Genomic DNA, 6601 nt, shown 5'->3' on the forward strand with positions numbered 1-6601 from the left:
AATTTATAGGGTAAGAGTCACTGAGATCTATTTGGACTCTCCCAAGTTACTGAAGAGTAATGAAACTGTCAAAGGTTTTATGATTTTTGGTCATCAGTATTCCACACCATAACATCATGTAATGCATTGGGGGTGGGGTTTGATATCTGCCGAATGTTCGTCCGTCGGAGAAGAACTACATTTCCCCAGGAGACTTTGCGGTCAGCAAGGGGATATAACTCCAAGCAAGGTCACCTGATCCTTCTTCTTCGCCTGCTCTTCGCTGTCTGCGCTTCGCCATCTGCACTTCGCCGTCTGTACTTCAGTCACTCAACTGGACTGCACTTCTCACCCCAGCTTTGTGGTGAGGTCTATACAATTCAAACAGACTCTCTCTCTCTCTCTCTCATTGTATTTTACTAATACTATATTTAGTAAAACCATTTGTTCCACCTCAGATCAGTGCTGTTGTTTTCAAGTATTTTGGGGTCCCCTGCTTCCCCTTTCCCAGAGGCGCGGATCCGCAGATCCCTCTTCCCTGCTGGTCACGGAACTGGGCCGGACCAGCCCATAAACCGTTGACAGATTTTTGAATATTGTGTGAATTGAAAAAGCAGTCTTAGGTGTGGCTTCAATTTATAGGGTAAGAGTCACTGAGATCTATTTGGACTCTCCCAAGTTACTGAAGAGTAATGAAACTGTCAAAGGTTTACAGGCCTATTTGGCCCAGTTCCATGACTAATGGGGTGGGGGAACCCACGGAACCATGCCCTGGAAGAGGGGGAAAGGGGAAAATGGGGAAAAGGTAGGGAGATGGGCCTAAAAACAGAACAGTGGCAGTGATCTGAAGCAGAATGTTAATCTACTAAATATGATAACAGAATGCAAGATAACACAATATAATACAATATAATTGGAGTTAAAGCTAATAAATCAAATAAAATGAGAGTGTCCAAAATTGAAGGCCTTACCCTAGTGCTGGAGGTGAGACAGATAGGGAGTGCACAGCTGCAGTGAGGAGGTATCAAAGAAGAAAAGGAACATCTTAGCGACTTGCAAACAGTTTTATCTTTCCCGCTAATGGAAAATGGAAACAGAACAGTGAAAGTCTTCTGGAGTATGTAGTTCTCCTCTTCTGAGAACCAGCTACCCAGAAAGATCAACAGTCCACAGAACTGGAGATTGAACTCTTTAACTCTCAGTGCACTACATGATGCTATGATGTGGAATATCGATAACAAAAATCATAAAACCATGACAACAACTAATGCCATTTCAAGACAGAGCTACAACAGAAAAAGCTAACAACAACAAAAACCCACAAATCTACTGTCTGATTTTAAAAAAATGAGAAATGTGTCTTCCTGATGAAAGAAATGAGAAACTCGTGACTGAAATATTCCTTTGTGACTAATCAAACAAGTAGAAATTTTGCAGTGAGGACAAAGAGTCTTTGAATTCAAAACAAAATTGTCTTGACTGCTTGTAGTAAATCATACACTTGTGTTTTTATCGTCAGGAGGCAATGAATGGCTCCCTTTTAGGTATATGAGATAACAGAAAATGTAATGGATGTCTGTGATGAACTGTAATATGCCCAGCTCACATAATTGCTCGCATTAGAGCTAGGACACGCATTTGCAAAAGACAAATTTCAATGTTCTTGCAAAACACACTAATTAAAACTTGCATACAAAAACAAAACATGAAATTTCCCATGGGAATTTGGTATTATTATGGAGAAATATACATTTCAGTGTCCCTCTTTTTTTTTTTTATAAGCATATATTTATTAATTGATAAACTTGGGTAATCATCTACATTAATGATATATTGCCTAAAAAGAGTTTTATTGTTCTTATTTTTATCATTATGTTCTGTTATGTTCAATGTTTGTGCTTAACTTGATATTGTTACATGATACTAGTATTACTGCAGTGTCTAACTCTTAGGGACATCTGCCTTTCAACATATTTGCTTTTGAAAAGTCCAGACTGCTAGCCCTCACAGCCATTCTACTGAGTATGATTAAATACTTTTATGTTGGCTTTACGTGGCACTGGACCCAGCCAAACCTTGCATAAATATAACCCCTTCTTTCAAGACAGATCAGCCTCTTCTGTGTGATCAGACATAATACACACCTACCATCTTACTACTGATTCCTTGCAGAGCAGTGACAGTTAACAGAGCAGAAGTTCAGTTGCAATGTTGTGCTCCTTTCCTCCTGCCCACAGGGCCATTTCTAAAGTTCTGTTTACCCATCCGTGTTCCAAACTGAAACCTGTGAAGTTAAATGGGCATTAGTGTAAGAAAAACGTTTATAATTTTCAGAAGTATATGAGGTTCTGAAAATCAGCAGAAACTTGAACTTTGGATTAAAGATAAGTTTGCAGCATTAGCTATTGCAAAACCCATCTTCTACTTCTGACTACACTCAATTTGCAATTCAGTGAAATATAAACATGCAACTGCAAACTACTATAATTTATTTTTATACGAAAGCCAAAAGTGAAATAACATAAACTATGGCTTGGTTCTGAAATCCATACTTATCAAAGTCCTTTCAAATTTAACATATATTATGTTTATTTGTGAAGGACAGATAGGACACTGAAATTTACCTTGGCAATTTATATGCAAATTTTATTAAGCCTATAGTATTTTGCTCCTCTTCCATTATGTTTATTTCTTTATTTTACAAAAGCAGTTTTGCCTTGCTCCATCTTGAAGTACAAACATGATATGAGATTAAGCTATTATCTCTTATAAACAGGAAACATCCATATGCAATTTCCATCCATATATAGGATTCCTGAAATGATCCAGTATGGTAAACAGCAGTATTTACTGCTTTCCTCCCCAGCTGCCATAACAATAGATCCATATGGAAGGCATAATCTCACATAGTTTTAAGTTTTTCTGGGAGGTTATGTGTCATTTCTCCCCAGATGGGCTGACATCCATATGAATTACTCAGAAAAGATAGAAAAAATGCCTTTCTAGGCACACTTTGTCCATTGCAATGTCATGCCATTGAGATGCTGTTGACTTCCAGCCTGCAATGTTGGTATGTTTTGTAACTCACCACATTATAATCTTTGATCCTAACACCAGATCAAGCATGTGACTGGAGGGCAGAGTAGTACCTTCCAGTCCACAGTTAAACTAACCTCCTCAAGGCCACAGAATGAGAAGGTATAGAATCACAGAATCATCAAAAAATGGCTTGGGTTGAAAGAGACCTTAAGGACTACTTACTTCCAAAAGTAGAAGTCTTCCCAAGATCAGACTGCCCAAAGCCTTATCCAACCTGACTCTGAACACTTCTAGGAATGGGTCATCCGCAGCCTCTCTGGGAAGCCTGTTCCTGTGACTCAGAATCCTCTGATTCCCAGTGTCTGATCTGAATTACCCTCTTTTATTTTAAAGCCATTGTCCTGTCACTACACTTTCTGTTAAAGAATCTCTCTCCAGCTTTCTTCAGGGCTCCCTTTTAGTACCAGAAGGCTAGTCTCCCAGCCTCTTTTCAGTGGAGAAGTACTCCAGCTCTCGTGGACAACTCGTAAGCCAAAAAAGCACTCTCATCTGGAAAGCATGGAAATGCTCCTTAGAGCTATGGTATATGTGTATTGACAGAGACTGTAAAAGACTTTCTGTACTGTTTCCAAAATACTGTAAATCTGAAGATTTCCTGATTTTGAGTTTGTTCTGCAGTCATCATCCTGAGAAGTGTGTTTTGGCCTTAACTGGGTGGACAGGGGCAATGTTCTTGAAAGAATCCCAAGCAGAAAAATCCAGAGAATGTTTCAGGAGAATTGAGGATTTGCTTATCTCAGTGGAACAGTCAGCAAAATGAGTCTGGTTCTCATGGCTTCTTGCATATTTCCAGTACTAGGAAATGCAGAGTTTTTTTCTGTATTAACACTTTCATTACATTTTACTGCCTACTATTCTAGTAGCAAATCTAAGAGTTAAGTGGAGTATTTTCTTCCATTTGAAAAAAGAACAGCAATGTGTTGCATCTCCTCATGCACCTAGGATTGTCTTGCATATCAGTCTGGAAAAAAAAAAGGTCACAAGCAGCACCAGGGAAAATCTTTCTTTTAAAGACCTTAGCAGAAACACTTAAATCTCAATGTACTCTGAAAACTGACTATAGTAGAAAGATTAACATTGAAAGCAAAGACATTTCTTGCTTAGCATAACTTGTCTACAATATTTATAATAAGAAATCAGCTCATGTAGTGCTTTCTTTTAAGCTTTAATATATGCTCATATGCATAGATCAAATGGATATTTCGTTGAAATAGTTTTTATTAACTGCTTTCATACCAAAGGTAACAGCACCATCGGATCAACCTGGCCAGATTAGGTTCTCATAGCTATACTCTGTATACACAAGTATCTTACTGTGTAACTGTAAGACATTGTACAAAAACTCCTTTTGTCTTGAAGATTACTGTGGAGTGCAAGGACAACTCTAGCATCTCTACTCACACAGGAGTGTCAGGAACAAGGAAGATGAGGGGAATGTCTTGACACTTATCACCTTCCACTGAGATGCAGTGGCTCGGCCTTGTGTGGGAGTCCCAGCTTCTCTGATGTGGATAAACTTGCAGTGGACTGTTGCACCTCTGACAGACATGCCTTTACTTTGTGCAACCCAAGAAGAACCATACAGTATATATATACAGCTTCTGCAAAAACTGGGCATGGGCTTTCTACTTTGTTGTGTTTTCCTCCTCGTGATCGGCTGAGAAAGAATCTGCACCTCCCATCCCCACTGCCAACAAGGAAATACTGCAGTGGTAACTATCTCTGCCCTCCTATTACAAATCCTTGCTTCTATTTTCTGTCTTTTTATTATCACTTTCTTTGTTCCACCTCCCATCCCCAGACCTAGTTAACCAAAATTTGTGTAAGAAGCTGGTTGGCTAAATATTTGACTCCTTTCTGAGTCTTAATTTCACTTCAGATATGCATATATTATGAACCATCTTGCCATCAATAGTTGGAGAGAGAAAATAATCGGAAGACTGGAGCAGTGTTTCTGAAGAAGTAGCATAGAGTATACTCCACTGTATTTCTGTGAAAAGAGAAAGTACTACCTGAGATGTAGATGCCAAAAACTCTGTTTGAGCCACAAAAACAAACAAAACAAAAAAAGTAAAGTAACATTTAAACAACAATATCAACAGTGAAGAACACTTAAAAAAAAACTCTAGAAAGGAAACAAATAAGTATGTAAAAAGCTGAGGAGCTAGTGTTCCCATAACTGAATAGTTGTGTTCCGCTATAAATGATCCAGAACAAGCGGGCTATAAAAACATACAGAATCATAGTATCATAAAAGTTGGAAAAGACCACTAAGATCATGAAGTCCAACCACCATCCTATTTCCACCATGGCTACTAAAGCACAGTCCTCAATGCCACTTCTACACATTTCCTGAGCACCACCAGAAACTGACTTTACCACCTCCCTGGGCAGCCTGTTCCAATGCTTTACCAGTGCGGAGAAAAAGTTTTCTGAGAAAAAGTTTTTCCTAGTATCCAACTTGATTTGATAGATTTGAGGTCATTTCCTCTTGTCCTAACGCTAGTTAAGTAGGAGAAGAGGCCAGTCCCCATATTGCTACAATCTGCTTTCAGAGAGGAATAAGGTTTCCCCTTCTTTCCTGAAGCCTCCTCGTCTCCAGAGTAAACAATCCCAGTTCCCTCAGCTGCTTCTTGTAAGACTCCAGATCCTTCACCTGCTCTACTGCCCCTCTATGTACATGTTCCAGGGCCTTGATGTCCTTCTCGCAGTGAGAAGCCCAAAAGTGAACACAGTATTGAAGGTATGGCCTCACAAGAGCTGTATGTAGGGGGATGATCACTTCACTGGTCCCAGTGGCTACACTATTACATTGTAATGGCCTGGATACCACTGGCCGCCTTATCCTCCCTGTACTCAGCTCTGGTGAGGCCGCACCTCAAGTACTGTCTCCAGTTTTGGGCCCCTCACTACAAGAAAGACATTGAGGCCCTGGGGTGGGTTCAAAGGAGCACGACAAAGCTGGTGAGGGGTCTGGAGCACAGGGCTTATGAGGAGTGGCTGAAGGAGCTAGGCTTGTTCAGTGTGGAGAAGAGGAGGCTCAGGGGAGACCTCATTGCACTCTACAACTTCCTGAAGGGAGGCTGTGATGAGGCGGGGTTCAGCCTCTTCTCCCAGGAAACAAACAGGACCCGGGGCAATGGCCACAAGTTGTACCAGAGGAGGTTTAGGTTAGACATGAGGAAAATCTTTTTCTCTCAGAGAGTGGTCAGGCACTGGAATGGCTGCCCAGGGAGGTGGTGGAGTTGCCGTCCCTGGCAGTGTTCAAGAGGCATCTGGATGAGGAGCTATGAGACATGGTTTAGTAGCTTGTGGTAGCAATGGTAGTGAGAAGATGGTTGGACTAGATGATCTTACAGGTCGTTTCCGACCTTGTGATTCTGTGATTCTATGATACGTTCAGCCAGGAATAACACCCCCACATTATTTTCCTTAGCACAGCTTTCTGGCTGCTCTACCAGAAGCCTGTACTGATACAGGATTTTTTTTTTTTTTTTTTTTTTTTTTTTTTTTTTTTTTTTTT

Source organism: Lagopus leucura, unplaced genomic scaffold, assembly GCF_019238085.1.
Source record: "Lagopus leucura isolate 7727_CA_CO unplaced genomic scaffold, USGS_WTPT01 Super-Scaffold_810, whole genome shotgun sequence".
Classification (NCBI taxonomy): Eukaryota; Metazoa; Chordata; class Aves; order Galliformes; family Phasianidae; genus Lagopus; species Lagopus leucura.